The sequence below is a fragment of the Ambystoma mexicanum genome, chromosome 6q, assembly GCF_040938575.1.
Source record: "Ambystoma mexicanum isolate Mex_15411 chromosome 6q, UKY_AmexF1_1, whole genome shotgun sequence".
Lineage (NCBI taxonomy): Eukaryota > Metazoa > Chordata > Amphibia > Caudata > Ambystomatidae > Ambystoma > Ambystoma mexicanum.
The window spans coordinates 1,550,409,399-1,550,428,326 of NC_090937.1; positions in this window are offsets into that span (position 1 = coordinate 1,550,409,399).

The following is an 18,928-nucleotide window of genomic DNA, read 5'->3' on the forward strand; positions in this document are numbered from 1 at the left end:
TGTGCAAGGGTACAGTTTCAGCTTGAAACTTCCTAGATCAGCTCATAATGCAGTTTCGAACTGTTTGTGAAGCATGGACCCGTTCACGATGCACATCATCATGCTGCACACACGCGCATGTTCACGTGACATTGTCCTGAAAGTCTGCGATGATGTCAGAAGTCCGCAAACATCGGCAAACAAAAAAACTGTGCAGAAAGTTTATAGAAGTGTTTGAAATGTAGCTTGGAGGTGGAATCGTGGGATATTTCTACATCGGCCATGAACGCTGCTATATTGCAGGTAAGCATGCTATTAGGAAGTTGTTGCAAATTAGGGCGCACTGGTAAAAACCCATGACATTCAGTGAAAAAACTTAGTTAAAGGGACGTTATGGTTAAGTTGCACTTATGAAAAACTTATGAAATGCAAAGAAAACACTTTGTTAAAGGGACGCTATGGTTACAAGTAAAACTGGAAAACACCAGAAATTCGGCAGTTATGGTAAGCTACGCAGCCATAACTTGCACCACCACCGTGCACTGCTAACACTAACACCCAGGACATCAAATATGACACCACAATCCAGTGGAGAGATTTTAGGGCAGGAGAGATGTGGTCCCTGGGCTTGAGTCTAAGGATAAGTCTCACTGCCCTATTCTGGATTAGCTCGATGGGTCGTAGAGAGGAATAACGTAGATTTAAGAGAAGGCTATTTCAGTAGTCTAGCCTAGAGAGAGCCAAAGCTCTGGTAACATTGAGCTTCTGGGGGAAAGTGAGAAAAGGGAGAATCGCTTTGAGAAGGAATAGTTGAAGGTTGGACTTCTTGGCAATGTCCTGAATGTGAGGGAGAAAAAGAGAGGAGTCGAAGAGGACTCTAAGGTTTCTGGCTTCAGGTGATGGAGAAGGTGGAGAGCCCATAGAGGATGGCCAGAGTGAGTGGACGAAAGAGGGGGCTTGGGACCCAAGGGAGGCCATAGAAGACAAGGGAGAGTGGGAGGGGTTGGGGAGAGAGTGGCAAGGGTACTGAGGATGTCCAGCGTTTAATAGTGAAGTGTGTGGCCAGTGTGTTGCAGAGGGCCTGGGACAGAAGAGGGGAGGAGGAGACTGCGGAAAGGTTTGCTAGTTCCCAGCAGATTTTAAAGAGTTCAGCCATGTTGTTGGATGCATCCGATACCGGTGCCTGGATGTGGGCCCTTTTCTTGGCATGGAGCAGGGTCTTTGGACCAGGAGACAGGCCAGTTTGTCAAAGGATGAACCTGAGGTTTGCCACTTCTGTTCCACTGCTCTGCACTTGCGTTTTAGGGCTGCATGTTTGGAGTCCTACCAGTTATTACACTTGGATGCAGGTTTCAGGCGGATCTTCACAACTGGAGCAAGATTGTCCAGAGTGCTAGTAATGGCAAGATGGAGGTTTCTGAGAGCAGAGGCAGAGGTGGAGACTGGGTTAGGAGGATAGGCGGGATGACGGTGGATGCAAAGTTAGCAGCTGACACTCGCTTAATCGAATGGATGTTTGTGAACGAGGTTGGCAGTGCTGGAGGAGGTGCGGCCAGAGGGCTGCAGGGACCCGTGTGAGAGGAGAGAATGGTCTGACCAGGAAAGAGGGGTGACTAGTGGAGGTGAAAGAGAGGGATCAGAGTGGAGAAGGCATCAAGAGTGAGTCCTCCTAAGTGGGTAGGACCAGAAGAGGGAATGGGTAGGGAGAGAGAGGTACAGAGGTCAATGAAGAAAGTGTATGCTGTGATAGCGGAGTCCAAGTGGGTGTTGAATTCGCTCAGGAGAAGGGGGTTAGAGGCGGTTGAGAAGAGATAGGAGCAGAAATCAGCCCATTCAGAGAGGAACAGGGTGGTAGCGGCAGGGGGCCTGTAGATCGTGGCAATAGTCAGAGAGGAGGAGGAAAAGATGATCAACTTGCAAACCAGGCTCTCAAAGGAGGATCGAGGCTGGGTGGATGTGAGTGAGGAAGGAACCCACTCAGAGAAGATTAAGGCAACCCCACTGCCAGCACGGTTAGGTCATGTCTTGGAAATAATCTTGTTGTCAATGGGAAGAATGGAGTCAAAAGCAGTGACTGAACTGGCATTGAACCATGTCTCGGTAAGAGCGAGAATGTCGAGGTCAATGTTTTCAAGAAAGTTGCAGATGTCGGTGGAGTGTTTGTTGGCTGAGCGGGTGTTAAGTGTGGCCACGTGAAGGAGGACTCCGCCTTTGAAGGTTGAACAAGGAGGAGTACAGGGGAGTGGTACACCAGTCGGAGGGGGAGGGAGAGAGAGTGGTTGGGAGAGAAGCAGGTGATGCAAGGAAGTTAATGAGGGAATGCAGGCGCCGGTCGAAGAGAAGGAGGTTGGGTTGAGCACCCTCATAGTGCCTGTGTAGTAGACATTGATGATGCAGCGGGATGATGAGAAGGCCACCAGAGGACTTCTAACTTGATGCCACCATTAATGGGAGAGGATCTGAAAGGAGAGAGAGTAGAGATGAGATGAGGGATCCATAGATCTGGGTAGGATACAGAGAAGAGGATATCGGTGAAGACCTGTCTGGAAGTTGCACTAACATAGGTATCTGCGATAGGTAGGCCAGGGTTGGTGGTCAGGATGTCTTTTTTGTGCTGTTTCCTTCCAGACTTTGTAAGAGAAGGGGTGCAGGTGATACTATAGCAGTTAGAGAAGATAGGTGAAATCAGGGTGGCAGAGGATAGGTGAGGATAGAGGAGTGGTTGCACTGCACAGTCCTAGCCCAAACTCACCAAGTGGCCTAGAAGTTACAAGGGGACACAAAATAAAATGCAGTGGGGTGCAAAGGTCTAGTCATCACTCACCGGTGTTCCACAGATTGCCAAGAGAATGCATAGGTCCGAGTTTGTGAGAATGCAGGGTGCCAGTACAGGAAATGATCCACGGTATGCTGAGTAGGGAGAATCATGCCTCCAAGCCCTCCTAGACCCAGACAGGCTCATACAGGGCCTTAGGGGAGGCCTTGGGTGGGGGCTGGATTTAGCCTGCCAGCTAACCTGATTGGGCGTATGAAGGGAGCACGGCCCAATCAGTGCTGAAGGCTGGAATAGGTTGGGCATTCCGGTGCCTGCACATCAGACAGCAGCCATGTTGGAAGGGAAGGCCACAAGTGTGCTCAGATGAAGCACACCCAGTATTCAGGCCACATTGAGAGCCAACCCCCCTCCAAATGGCTGTGAAACATTGCAGTGAGCAGATAACCGCTTGGCATATAATTTTTTAAAATTTAGGTTTCACATTTTGGTAAAAAGCAATCAGCGGTTTCACTCACATCCAGGTCTTGTAAATACCCCCACACAGCCCTTCAGGGTTTACCTGGTGGTCTGCTGGTGGTGTCTCTTCCTGAGCCTTATTGCGGTTGGAGTGCGGCAGGTCCAGCTGCTCTTCGAGTGGTGTGGAAATGGGAAAATACAGGACTTATCTTGACAAACCCACTCCAAACTTTGCAGAATCATTCAAAGGGGGCCGTATACGTTTTTTGGATGAATGGCAACATGAGCAACACCAAACAACAGTAGGAAATTGTTATGATGTTCCTTAAAATGTTTCGCTATGGGTAGGATGCATCTCTCAAGGAAGGTGCCTGTCTAACAGTGAAGGTGGGCAATAATAAAAGCAATCAATAAAAGTCCTTACCCAACGTTAACATGTGCCAATGTCTCTGTATGATTTTTTTTAACATTCTGCAATGCACTGCTATAGGTGAGAATAAACCTGAGATCATAATTATTTGGCTCCTTGTTAAGTCTGGTGGTATTGAGCAAATTATCTTGTTTCAATCTTATGGCCAGACATAGGCATTCTCAGTCATACCTTTTGAATATCCCACTTTAAAAAGTGTGATGATATTTGGGAACAATATTTGTCAAATTGGCTAATATCAGAACAGTTCCTCCGGTATCGCACAAATTCCTCATACGGAATACTGCGTTTGCAGCTAACTGGGTGGCTACGGGTGGCATGTAAAGGAAGACTCGAGCTGGTGGGCTTTTTATACACCAATGTGTACCTTCTTCATGCAAAGAAACATCAACATCAAGATACACTATCTCACAAGTGCTACGGCTCTCAGTGAAAGCCAAATTACAACAATTGTGATTAGTCAGTTAAACAAAATCAGCTCAACAAGCCTCTGCCCCCTTCCAAATGATGAAAACATTGCCTGTGTAACGCCACCAGGCTACAATCTGGTCAGGGAAATGCTCGGAGACAATGTCATACAAAACAGTTGCTATGTTACAGGGCCTGCGGTAGAAGCCCTATAGTTATGGTTAAGTTGCTCAACCCATAGGAAGAGCGCTTTTTGGGCCACTTATAACTTCGCCCATTGGACGAATCTTCCCAAACCACCCACCCATAGAATTTAGGGTGGCTGAGTAATCTGGGTAATTGCCTGAGAGGGGTAGGAGAATTTGCGTGTTGTCAACGTAATTTGTATGAGAAATGCTAAGGGGGGCAAATAATGGTATCGTAAACATGTTATACAAAGTAGAGGACACACAGGAGCTTTGTGCTACACCACAAGTGACTAGTGCTAGTGAGGCACTGGCATCATCTGCAAATACTCTGATGATTTATCTGCTAAGAAGGAGGCAATCCAGGTGATGGTTTATGGGATGAAGTTGGTTGAGGTGGAGAGGTGCTGACCTAGGATTTTATGCTCCACAAGGTCATATGCTGCTGACAGGTCAAGGATGAGTAGGTAATGCAGGCTTGTCTTCATCCCTGATTTCATCAATCTGGATCTTTAAGTCGAGTAATGCTGACTCTGTTCCATGCCGGGGGTGGAACCCTGATTGGCGCATGCCTAGGATATTGTTGGCTTCTAGATGGTGTTGGATTTGCAGGTAGACTGCTCTGTCCAGAATCTTTAACAGGAAGGGGACCTTGGTGATGGGATGATAGTTGGTGGGGATGGCAGGATCTGAAGATGGTTTTTTGATTAGAGGGAGCACCCAGGTTTCCTTGAGGTTAGGTGGGACCATGCCAGTAGAGAAAGAGGCATTGACGAAGGCTGCAATGAGTGTAGCTAGGAAATCGCACATTTGTTGACCAGATTAGCTGGGCAGGTGTCTCCCTTGCAACTGGAAGGTTTAAGACCTTTAAGGATAGTTCGGACTTCCTCTACAGAAACTTTGGCAAAATGGAACATGGGAGCATTGTGAGATGAGGGGGGGCAGTGGGAGATGAGGGGGGGCAGCGGAGTGGTAGATATCAACACTTGTGAGTGATGGATGATGGATTGTTTGGTGTCAATTTTCCTATGCACAGGGCCGATTTTTCCAAGCATGGCATTTTAAATGCTGGAGAACCAGGCATCGTCTTTTGATATTGTAACTTGCAAGCAGGGGGTTTCCAGTTCCCAAAGGATAGTGAACATTACTCCGGGTTGGACTTGGCGTTAGAGATGAAGGTGTTGTAGGTGGAAGATTTGGCCAAGAGGATTGCTTTTTTGTACTGTTTGGCTGCTGATGTAAACAGTAATTTGTTCTCCTTGGAAGGTGATTTCTTCCAGTTGCTTTTTGCCGATCATTAGTTGGATCGGAGTGCTTGGAGTTTTGGGGTAAATCTTGAGTTTTTGTGTGCTGATAGTTTGATTTTGCGTGGCTTGAGAGGAGCTATAGTGTTGATAGCATCTGAGAGGGTTTCGGCATACAGGTCTGCTAATGAGCTAGGGCCAGTGGGAAAAGCGAGCATAGGTAGGAGGGACATGACAATTGGGTTGAGGTGTTCCTTGGTGAGGGATTTGAAGCTATGTGGGGAGCTTCGTGCGGAGATAGGAAATTGCACAATATTGTATCAGACCAAGGGCACGGGTTGTTATAGTGAATATATATAATATAGTGTTATAGTGACCTGGTAATTGAGGTGTACGATCCAGTCTTTATTGTGAGTTGGTGTGTTGATGCATTGTGTAAGGCCAAGAGCGTTAAGTGAGTTAGTGAGTAAGGTAGCTGCAGTGTCAGCTGTGTCATTTTAACCAAGGTTGAAGTCGCCTAAGAGTATCATTTTGGATGAAGGTTTGATAAAGGCACCCAAGGTGTGCAGGAGGTTCTCCTCAAAGGCTGTGGCTGGGCCGGGGGGTCAGTAGATAATGTGGATGGACATAGTGTCTGAGTTAGAATAGGTCAGTTTAGTTGATAGTATGTCACAGTTGTCAGGCATGGAGGAGTTGGTAACTTTGATGGGTAGTGAGTCTTTGGCGATGAGTGCGACTTCTCCGTCCCTTGCATTCGGTCTGTCCACACAGTAAATGGTATAACCGGCAGAGCAGAGCGATGAAGAGTGCTGGGCCAGATGCCATCTGCAGCCATGTTTCAGTGGTTGCTAGGAAGTCCAGGTCCAATGAGGAGATTAAGCCGCTAATGTCCAATGTGTGTGCATTTACAGATCTTGTATTAACTAGCGCACTTTCAGTGGGAGCAAGGGTACATGCTCTGGCAGATGGTTACAGTGCTGTTTGGTGGGGTGGCTCTTTTTGAAAGCTGGCTTGCGTGCTTTGAGCATACTGCCAGCAGGAATCAGTTTTGGGGAGATTGTTTGTATGGCATCTGTGTGATTCATTAGGCAAATGTTTCCCATGGCTGTAGTTTGGGCAGAAAGGTTGGCACAGGCATTAGATTGGTCTGCAGGGAAGAATGGTGGGGTGTGGGTGGCTGGGGTCTTGGTGTAAGCTCTCGAGGAGTGTATGTGTCGCGAGGAGGAGGGTTGGAGGGATGATGCTCCTCAGTGGGGGGTTGTTTTCCAGGATTGAGCCATGGTAGCTGGCAAAGGACTTAAAGTGAGGTAGGAATGCAGTAGGTTGGGGTAATACGTAGCCCAGAGAGGATGGACTATCCTGAAAATGGTGCTGGGTATCTGTCCGTAGAGTGAATGCACCCAACCTTGAGGTGGGGTAGGGTCAGCAGTTTGCAAATAAGGGGGAGAGGAAAATAAGTGGGGGTGGCAAGATGTACAGGTGTGCAGTGCTCACTGGCATACCAGAAGGATATGGCAAGTCAGATTGTAAAGAGGCAGTGCGATTTTTACGTTGTTACTGACTTTGGGAATAGGTTGCAATGACATCGTCGTCGGAAGTCCTTGGTGAATGGCCTTTTGGGTAAACCGCAGCATGGGTAGGAGCCCGCAGCCGGAACTGGCCAGGATAGGCCAAGACAGGCATCACAGCCCTTAAACATGGCCCTTTTGAATGGCCTGGCTGCACCTCCCAGCATAGGGATGCTTGCAGCAAGTAATCTGTGGGCAGCCAATCACAAAGCTCGGCACTGGAGGCCTCTTCCAGGGCTCTCCTGGTGCTGTGTGGGTCAGGCAAAGTAGCGGTGGCCATTTTTGAGTGGCCTTGTTGCTCGTGCAGTGTAAAGGATGTCAATGGTGGTGGAAGGAGCACTGGTGGGGCATCTGGGTGTAACAGCTTTCCAGAGCTGATCTTCTTCTCACCGGCCGGGCAGGCCAAGAAAGGTATGACAGCCCTTAAGTATGGCCCTTTGGAATGGCCCGGATGTGCCTCTCGTCACATGGATGCTTGCAGCAAGTAATCTGCGGGCAGCCAATCATGAAGCTTGGCACCGGAGGCCTGTTCCAGCTCTCTGGGTGCTGAGTGAGTCAGGCGAAGCAGCAGAGGCCATTTTGGAGTGGCCTCATTACTCGTGCAGTATAAGGGACATCATTGGTGGTGGAAGGGGCACTGGTGGGGCTGATCTTCTCACCAGCTGATCTTCTCACCAGCCGGACAGTCCTCGCAGCCCTTATGCATAGCCCTTAATCTGTCCCATAAAGCTTTGACCTGAGTATACTTCTTTTTGCCCTCCTCCTTGAAGTGCTGTTTCTAATATATTACTCAGGGGTTGGTCCATCTGGCATTACTATAGGTATTGTAGTGGTTTTGACATCATGAACAGAAAACAATGGCCTTATCGGAAGCATGGGTGCTATGGTGTTGTACTGCAAACTAGTAAAGAAAATACAGAGACACAAAGGAGGAACAAACAGCTCCTATCATCATGGTTACAGTGCCTCTCTTTTACAAATGTATACGGATACTAGCTCCTCCAGGTGCTAAAAGATGATGTCTCATCTCATTGAAGGAACACATTTTTATTTTGTTTGTCAGGAAACAAGTGTTCACAAGAAAAAATGTGTTAATATTAAGAGGACATTTCTGTCTAGAACAATATAAAATTTTTAAGTTAAATAATAACCTGGTCAAAACAGACGTTCCAGGCTCCCAAAAAGTGTTAATAAAAAAGGATAAAACCAAAAAAATATATAATTGTTGTAGGGAACATCTGATATGTTTCTTTTACTTGAAGAAGTGTCACACTTTATTTTAGTCAAGCATATTTGAAAGGATGTTGAATAGACTTGCCTGTGTATCTATAGAAATAATGTTTTCTATTCTTTTTGCTGCTGATTGGTCCTTGTCATTAACCTTGTTTTGACTCTTTGCCTTCATTCTCATTATTGGCTGGCAAGGGTCGGTCCTCCTTTGTAAAGTTTGAAGTTACTGAGGTGTAAGCAGGCCCGCCTGTTTAACCAAATCCAATATAAATGGTCACTTTGAAACGTGGCTTGTGCCACCATCATCTAAAATGTCTACAAAGGACCTTATTCCGTGGAAACAGAACTAGTGGTCTTAGTAGAGCATCTGCATCAACTTGTGAGTTTGCTTCATCAGTCTTCTTTGAACCCCCTGCCACATTCATACCTGTCAAAACATACATTTAAGAGATTCTATCATAGCTGTCGAATAATTGTGAATTTTTTTGCCTAACATTGTAGCAGCATTCTATGCATTCTATGCATCTGTTTAAACATCAGTGGGAGGAGTAAGGGGCATGTGCATTTGTTGTATTGTCACCAGCTCATGTGGAGTCAGGTGATGGTCAGAGCCAGACTGATTGCATAATGCAAATAAACTGGAGGAAGGTAATGGAATTACCCTTTTTTCAGTGTCTCTTATAACTTGGCTATTCACTCTTTTAGGAAGCCGGTGAGAAACTCACAAATTCCGTTTGCTTGTGACTGGTAAGCTGATTAGAATGTATGCTTTACACCCAACAAAATAGTGATGTGCTCCAACAGCTCATTTACAAAATGTGGTTGATTGTCAGCCTTGGGCACTTCCCACACTCCCCACCTTGGAAATTCCTCACATACAAGGAACTTTGCATGTGGCATCCGGGTATGTGCATTGACCTAATTCAATCGATTGGAAAAAGGGGACATACTGTCAGCCCCGGGGTAGATTTCCCAACACTCCCCCTCACTTGTTTCTTCAATGGAGCTGTCTTGTGTCTCAGAAACCTTCTTCTGATGTGATTTCTTCTCCTCCTTCATCTTCCTTTCCTTCTTTTGATGTAAGTCGGGGCGAGCTCCCTCCGAGGCCACCTTGATAGAAATAGATTCCAAGTTTAGGGGATCCCAGAGGAGAAGCCTCCAATCAGGGAAAAAGCCCTTCCGGCAGGGCCTGAACAGTAGTAAGTCTGGTGCAAATAGTAGCAGTCACTATGAATGATTGTTCTGATGCTGAAATCCCTCCTGGATAGAAAGTCTCTTCTCAAGATATCAAGAAGACTTGCAGGAACCAGAGTAATTTCACTGTAGAATAAGTCTTCACTGAGTCGGTAGGAGTAAGAGGTTCCAGTATGAGGGCTGGCCAAATCTATAGGTATCAGTATGAGAGCTGGCAGGAGTCATAGGTTCCAGTATGAGAGCCGGCAGGAACAATAGGTACCAATATGAGAGCCGGCAGGAGCAAACGGTACTAATGTGGCAAACAACGACAGAAAGGACTGCAAGAAGTTGGAATAATAGCGGAAGGATAGCTAGAAGACGGAACAGATAGAGCAAGAAAAAGAGGAAGAATGGAAAGATACCGTATATGAAACAGAACGACGGAGGAAAGATACAATAGAGGAAAGGCTGAGAAGGCAAACAAGATGAAAGCCCTAGGAATTGATAGAAATAACAGGCAAACGACAGAAAGAATACCGGAGAAGGTGATACAAGACCAAAGGTAAGAGTAAACAAAGAGGCGGAGCTATCCTCAAGGAAAGTATACGAAGACGCCAGATGGCAAAATAAAGGCATGGAACAATAGGGATGTAAATACCTAGAGCGGGAGGACGAAAGGATCTGTGCGCGGAAGAGACCGCTAGGAAAGAAGAATGCAATAGTACAAACGAAACCAGAGAGCTATTACCTGATGACAAGAAAGGCACCAGAGCGTGCAGGGGAGACAAAGGAGGGATGAAATGCTAGGAAAGCTACAAAGGAGGAAAGTCAAAGGAATGCTAGAACGCTGTTAACACAGGAACCGGCAGCGCTTCAGCAAAAGAGAGATACAACGCAAGGAAACAACCTTCATTGCACAGTAATATGGGAAAGACGGCCATGTTGAAAAAGCTAGACCATCAGAATGGCACCATAGGAAGCCATTTTAGGAGTACTTCCATCTCTGCCAGCACTTCCAAGGGGGGTGCATGACACATACGACTACTGGCATGTATCTATAGCTGTTAAAAATCTAGAGCATATCTATATAGTCGATATGCAAATGCTGACATGTTCCAGTAGGATGGGTATTACTCCTCTCACTGTTTGCAGAGTGTGTCCAGCTGTAAACCTCTAGCGCATTAAACAATTTACAACAAAACAAGCAACGTGTTGTGCCAAATTCGGGATAAACCAATCCTCCAAAATTAGCACTGTAAGACACTCTCTTCATGTGTGGGCTGGATAATGCAATTGTTCTAGTGCTACTGTAAGCAACTCTAGGGGCGTGATAATGCAATTGGTCTAGTGCTACTGTAAGCAGCTGTAGGGGTATGACTGGTTTCCCAGTGATGTCATGCCTCCACATTGCATTTGTTTGGGGACAATGAACACCCCCTTCTTTTTTAAAAGGTTTGTTCCTTTGGTGGTTCTCTTCCCTGTAGTTCACGTGTTTGTGCTATGGGTAGAGTACTAAAACCATCCTTTATCACCATGTTGCATACACATGTGTATTTGTTTGGTGCAGTAGCAATTTCAGATTTTCCGGGAAAATATGCTGCTCTTTTTGCTTCTAGATCAGCGGCCTTGTTACCACGACAAATCTGGACCACACCTCTGGTGTGTGCTGCACACTTCACCACAGTGATGGTTGATGGGAGATGGAGTGCCTCTATGAGCCTGTCCAGTAGTGGCGCATGTTGCACTGATGTGCTGTCTGCTTGTAGGAAGCCCCTCCTCTTCCAACGGGACAGTCCTGAATTTAATGTTGCCGTCACATAGGCGTAATAATAATACACCGTTATTGCCTCTTCTTCATGCACTTCAAGGGCCAAAATAAGCACTACTAATTATGCTGCTTGTGCTGAGAAATGTGTGGGCAATATCACACTTTTCACAGCCTCAAAGTCTCACTACTGCTGTCCTGCTGTATCGTTTGTCAATGCTTTGGTCAATTGACAATGACTCGGGCATTTTCCTGGACATGTGGTATTTCATTATAGTACCCATTATACTTAGTGGAAACAATCATGTTATCGCTTTCCTTTACTGTTTCTGCTATAAATCTGGCTGGATTTACCACTCAGCACTTGACAATTTTAATCGATGTGTTTGATATAATTACTTCATAACCAGAGGCTCTCTGTGTGGTCAATGTGCTTCTGGGCTTTTCAAGTATGGCAAACAAGGCATGCCCACCACATGATGTAACTGTGCATCCCATAGTTATACTAGCAGATTTCTCAATCGCAAAGGCTGCTTCAGCCAATGCTTGCTTGCAGGGATAATCACCTCTCATGACTGCATCCAAAATCCCACTTTAGAATGCTAATGGTTTGTGATGAAGTTACTGAATACAAATCATGTGCATCTTCTAAAATGCAGCCAGATTCAAAGTATGTCCAGTATCTAAATTGCAGCCAGATTCAAAACATGTGCAGTACCCAAGATGTATGAGAACTCAACATATGTGCAGTACCCAAAATGCAGCAGTATTCAAAACATGTGCAGCACCCAAGATGTACCAGAATTCAAAACATGTGCCTAAAATGCAGCCAGATTCAAAATATGTGCAGTACCTAAAATGCAGCAGGATTCAAAACATGAGCTGTACATAACATGTACAAGAGTCAACAACATGAGCAGTAAGTAATAAATGCAGCAGAATTCAAAACATGAGAAGTATCCAAGATTTACCAGAATTCAAAACATATGCAGTGCCTAAAATTCAGCCAGATTCAATGCATGTGCAGTACCTAAAATTCAGCAGGATTCAAAACCTGTGCACTAAGATGCATCAGAATTCAAAACATGTGCAGTACCTAAAGTGCAGCAGGATTCAAAACATGAGCAGTACATAATATTTACCAGAGTTCCAAATGTGAGCAGTACCTAAAATACAGCAGGATTCAAATAATGACCAGTACATATGATGTAAAAGATTTCAAAACATATGCAGTACCTAAAATATTGCCAGATTCAAAACCTTTGCAGCACCTAAAATACAGCAGTATTCAAAATATTTGCAGTACCTAAGTGTAATACATTGGCATTCTGAGTGTAACAAGATACAGTGGCTGGAATCAACAGCAATGTATACTCCCAAATATCTATTAAGATCCGACTATCATTAGATGTTTTGATGTCCGAAGCTATGCCAACGGAGAATGGATTGAAGCAAGGCTGCCCCTTTGCAGCAACACTTTTTGTTCTTTACATATAGGACCTTCAAAGAACGGATGTAGCAAAGGTGGCTAATCGGCCCGTGTTTAATTATATAGAAATATCTGCATATTTTATTTGCGGATGTTGTTGTCTTCTTTGACAAAACTCAAAATGGGTTACAACAAAGAATGCCGGCTTTCCCTCAATATACAGAAGCCAATAACTTAAAAATCAATATCAAGAAAACTGAATGATGGCCCTCACATCACAAGCAAATCCAGTGAAAAGACCTTTGAAGATATTTATTAAAGGAGAGAGATTTCAACCAGTTAGAACAGTAAAATATCTAGGAATATGGATCAATCAATCTATAATGGATATCCAATTGGTGGAACATTTAAAAATCAAAGCTGCATCTCTTGCGTGTCAAGGTTTAGCTATCCATAAAAATATGGCACATTTTCTTTCATACCAGTATGGACTTTTTATTTTTTTAAATTAACACTTATTTTAACTTATGGTAGGGAAACAATGTTAAACATCTCAAAGCTACTATGGATGAAGCTAGAAGCCATATTTTGGAGGAAAGTCCTCGGGCTGCCCAAATCGTATCCAATGCCAAGAATCAGATTCGAGCTGGGGTTACAATCTTTAGCTACCATAGTTCAGTGTAAATATTTGGATCTTTATAGAAAAAGCTTGACAAATGAGAATGTTCCTTCGATTAAGATAGTGCATGAAAATCCAACAGCAATAAATGTGAAAGTGATAAATGCCTGCAAATTATTTTGCAAACAAACTCAGCAACCACAGACGATCTGCTCATAAATAGGCATCAGAAACTGAAATTGAAAATAAAAAGAAACGATTGTATAAATACACAACAAACCACATCAGAATATAAAATGGACATACATTCAGGTCTTGATGTTAGAGCATTGAATGAATTACCTCAATATTTAAAACAAATCCCGGATCGACAATTAAGGGACACATTCTTAAAATTACAAGGCGCAGACTCAGCAAATCGGAAAACAACAGAATGTGTGTTGATTTTGCAACTACGATAAACAATCTGAATAGCCATTACATTTGATTATGAATTATAATGGACTGACTGACAAACAGCAGATATTTGCCAAGATGCTTCTGCAAACAAGCAGAAATATGGATAATAATGAATGCCGGGCGTATATTATGATGGGACATGACAAGTTATCGATCATGCAAATCATTCAATTTAGGGACTCACTAAACCTGAGCAATGACAAATGAGGAGAGCCGGAAGAAAAAAAGAAAAGGAAAAAGAAAGGAAATGATAATTAACTCAGAAACTGAGAAACATTGATATTTGACTTGTGTTTGATCTAAATGTGATAAAGTAATTTGTAAAGTAAAGAAAATGTAAAGTTTGATTTCAAACTAAATCATTTTAATAAAACAAATTAAAAAAATGGTTTACCTTTTAGAGTTCATTTCAAATCTCTTCTCACAGCTTGTGAGCCTGAACATGATTTTTCTAACACTCTCTCTAACCTTGTGCAAGACCCTGATCTAAGAAGTGCATCAGATCCATAGACTGTGTCCCAAATGACTTTGGCTGTCCTGACTCCCTGAAGACTCTTCTAGTCTATTGACTTTGATATTGTTTGTCCCTCATAGGTGGTAGCTTGTTGGATAATGTTACTGCTGGAAAAGGCTTATCTAGATTTAATTGGAAGATTTAGTTGTCCTCACATATACTGAGAACCTGTTTAACCTTTTTCCTTCCCTAATCTTTCCTTTCTGCAACATCAGAATCTGCAAAGTATACTAGTCAGATATATAAATGCCTTACTGTCCTTGTGAATGAAGTCACCATCGGGTGTAGGAATTGCTTAAGAAGCATATCCAAAGATCATCCACTAACTTGTTCTGATTCTGAAAAGTAATTTTAAAGTATATTTACATTGTTACAATGAATTGTCTATTTTAAAGAATGCTTATTTAAAAATGTATGTTAATTAAATACAACCTATTTCTAACTGAAACCTTGAGTATAAGTGTTACTTGGCTACTTGTATCTACGGATTTCATTTGCACAGCTCTACAACTCACATTTACCCCTTTTGGGATAGGCATGGCTACACAGTCACACTACCAACTTGTATAGTGCAGACCTATACCAAAAGGTGGGTTACCTAATACCAAGCAGATAAGTGTTGTGCAGTCTCACACAGTGTGACTGCATCAATTCTTAGCTAACATCCATTCTCCTCAAGACCTAGGCCATCACGTCGGCCATCGTGCCACCTGACTCGCTAGATGGCAACCGCCCCTCTCCTCCTTGCCCCCCAGTACAGTTGTACCCCACCTATGTGCCCCTCTGTATACTACCCCTGTGAATATCTGTTCTGTTGTTACCTCTGTAAAGCACTCCGTTATGCATCTGTACTGCAGTGTACCTCTGTAAAGCGCTTTGTTATGTATCTGTACTGTTGTATATCTCTATAAAGCGCTCTGTTGCTTCTCAAAGCTAAGTCCAAGCTCAATAAATACCATAATAATATAAAAAATAGTAATATTCATATAGACTATGAAAAAAGAGAGTGTGTAACAGATCAGAAAATTCTATCTGGGACCGAATACAGTTTCTAGAATTTGCAGGAAGTGAAATAAAAGAATTACAGCTGAGAATGGTTTGTAAAATCCTTTGCTCTTCCTGTCTTTTCGCTTCCCTTGTTTTATTTGCCCTATGCACCTCGTCATCTCTTCGTCTCTGCGTCTTTGCATTATTTTATCTCTCAATTTCTCTTCTTCCTCGTTCATAGTATACTCTTCTTTTAGACTTGTCTTCTTTTAATCATTTCTCTTGTTCCCTGTCTTTTTTATCTTTCTCTTCTTGATCTTCCCCTTGCCGTACTTCCTTGATGCTCTTCCTATCAAGTTTGAGCAATATCTGACCGCCCATCCATTCATTCTGTATGAGCGCTGTCTCGTCAGCTTTCTCCTTTTCTCCTTTCCATCTCTTAATTTATCGTTATATATCTAAAGTCATACTTGGTCTTTCACTTCTCTCTTTGTCCCATCGGACTTTAGAGATCACATCCCTTTCTGGAGTTTTTTCTGGACTCTCGTCACTACTATACGTAGGCGGCTCATGTGTGGGATTACTGTATCTTGCCGCTGCTGTAAGATTCCTTAATGGATACACTCCCTCGTCTTTCGTGCTAGTGTCATTTAGTTCAGGCGCGGTAGGGGGAGCAGAAGGCTCAACACCCCCCTCTTTATACTGGTTAAGCATCCAGTCTTCAGGCGGTGGGTCTTCCCATTCCTCCTGGTACATTTTCTAAAGCTCTACGCTAGCGAACCGTTTTTCCAATTTCTTTCCCATGTATGCAACGTGCAGGTATGTGGTCTTGTGTTGCAAAATTGTCTTTGACAGTGAACCCCCTTGTGGCCCTGGCCTGAACATTTTATCTGCAGTGCCTTTAACACATTGTGCACTATATTGCTTAAGCTTGGGTGCATGTTTTGGCAGCTGTTTGCACAAGTACATGAGCGGAGTAACATTCTCCAAAATGACTAGTCACACTTGACTGTCAATACTTACCATTATTTTATACAAAATATACTTTTCAGAAAAATAACGAAATATGAGCATGCACCAATCGTCGAAGCTCCAAACCTTTATGTCTCACTTTATTTCAGTCTACCTGTTCAGTCAATACCTTTGACAACTAAATAAATAAATAATCTACTCTCAGGCTTTTACCACAATCTATTGGCTGTCGCTGTTTGACATTTCATCATTTCCCTAACACATATAATGCATATAATATAAAAACAGAAAGATTGGCCGGCTCACATATACCTCTGCCAATGCTCCTCGTGGCAACTCTCGCCCCTTAAATGATTCAGATTGGAGGGTGAATTGTTTTCTTTAACAGATCTATCTGTTTGTAGCCTAGATATATCCACTTGGATTTTAAAACAACTCCTACTAGACGTCCCTGCACTTAGGATTCTGGGCTTATTTTATGGATCGCTCCTTGTCCATTTAACACATTCAGCATTAACTCAAATACCCCACCAACCCTCAGTTACTCTCCATTATCACTTTCCCCACTTAATACACAATTATTTTTGCCTCCTTTCTCAATCTACTCACCATTTGCTTTTCAACTCCTGACCCTCAGGATCATCTCCTCCTCAACCAGCCACCTTAGCCTTCGGTCCGCCTAGCTGCCTGTAGAAACAGGGATGGGAATTCAGTGAAAGAGGGACCAGTCCTACCTGCTTCGTTTGTCTTGCAAGATCCGGGTTTTCACCTGCTATCCACAGGAAGCCTTGCAGTCCTCCAGCTAACTGGCGGAGGACATCCGATATTTCTGAGACCCTTAAAAGCCTACAGGTCAACGGATCTTGAACCATCCTACCTCTGCTACCACGTGAACCCATAGACCTGGGGCCCTTTAAGACGAGGTAGCAGAGATAGATGGGGATGCAGAATTGACTCAAACATCAATGATCAAACCGACTCGGGAAGTTGGCAAAACTTGGTATGTTTTATTTGCAATTGTCTAAAACCGGGAGTTACTGTAAGAGGATTCAATTCAGCACTACAGCCAAGTCAACGCCTAGTCTAGAATACTGAATGAAAACCCTTATTGATATATCTTTATGTCCAGTTCATGCGTTCTGGATGACTACCCCTATATAACACCCCTCCCTTGGAATCCCCCTGACCCCACTGAGCCAAGAAGTAGTTCTGTTTTGCAAGTTTAAAGGTTTATTTGATAACTTAAACAATATATATTATATCACGCTTTATAATAAATTAATAATTGGATACCACACTTAATCTGGTATGATAAAGATTAACAACAGAGAATCTGGCACTAGCACACTTCTTGATAATCACTAAGGAGTTGACATGAAATGGATAAGATAGCAACAATACTTTTATAGTTTCAAATGGATGCAATGTGGAATGAAATGCAGTAAAGAACATAACTTGATAGGATTTCAGCAAAAGACAATGTAATCACTTTCTTGGACAATTCACCCCCCCCTTTTATGCAATGCAAGGAAATGGAAGGAAGGCACACAGTTCTCAGAAATACAATTAAATGCGATTCAGTTCACCCCAGCAACTTAGACTACAGAAGTTGAAAACACAGGCCCAATGCTTTTATATGTGCTGGCAATGAAGTGAAAAATATGCTAAATTTGCTTTTAATTCCCTCTAGAAGTTCAGGGTGAGTGGTATCTAGTTAATATTAGTCCAGTCTCACACTAGCAATGATTCAGGGATGATTAGCAGGTTAAACGAATTTCTGGCAAATGGAAGGCAAGCAGCAGCAGATTTTTACATGTGAAGAAATTTGCAAATCGCGGCAAAATTCGCGAATGCGTGTTCCGCGACTGCGGTAAAACTTTAAGGGGTAGGAATGTGGTTCTTGGTGCGATTAAAAGCTAAGATTCTAGGCTTTCAGATGAAAGTTACTGCAAGTCTCTAAGACAAACGGTCGCGGAGATATGAGCGATTTAGTGAAGGTCGTTTTTGGTTTTGCAAATTTTAAACGCAACACTTTTTCAGCTTTAAAAATGATGGCAGAATAACACAATTGCTAAGCTGCAGTTCTACTTAGATGAAAAATGGATTGAATTATATGATTTTAACTAAGAGATGTGTTCTGAGTTTTGCTGAGTACTCACAAGAGATTTTGAACCGGAAAGCGACTTGGTCACGGACTTCAGTCTGGTCAGGTCTTCCCGAGTTCCGCTCACAGCGCCTGGCCTCTGGAACTGCTCACAGCATCGGGGTCAGCACTCTGGATACAATGGCCTGGTCTCTGCTAGACACCGGTTCTCTGGGTCGGGTCCTGCCTTCTCTTTGGATATTTCTGTCACCGGGTTCTTGCAAAAGTTCTTGGCAAAATTCAGACGGCGTCAGCCGGCTGTCTGAAGAGTTCAGTTGCAAAAATATTTTCAGGCCTGTTGACAAATACTCTTGCTGGCAGTGGCCTTTTTGGTTAAGGTTCTGTAGTCTCTGTTTATCTTGGAGTCTAAGTGTTGGCTCCTTAAAAGGTTGATGGAGGTAAGTATGGATTTTTCCGGCAGAGCGTCCCGCTGCAGATGGAAATGAATGTCTCTACCTAAGTTTCAGTGGTCCATTTATATGTTCTGCAAGTGGGTGTGTGTGTTGGTCATAACTAAACTTGCCCCTCTCACTTGTCATTGGTCCAGCTTTCATTTCTCCCCTGATTGGGGGAGCTAAGTTGTGTCAG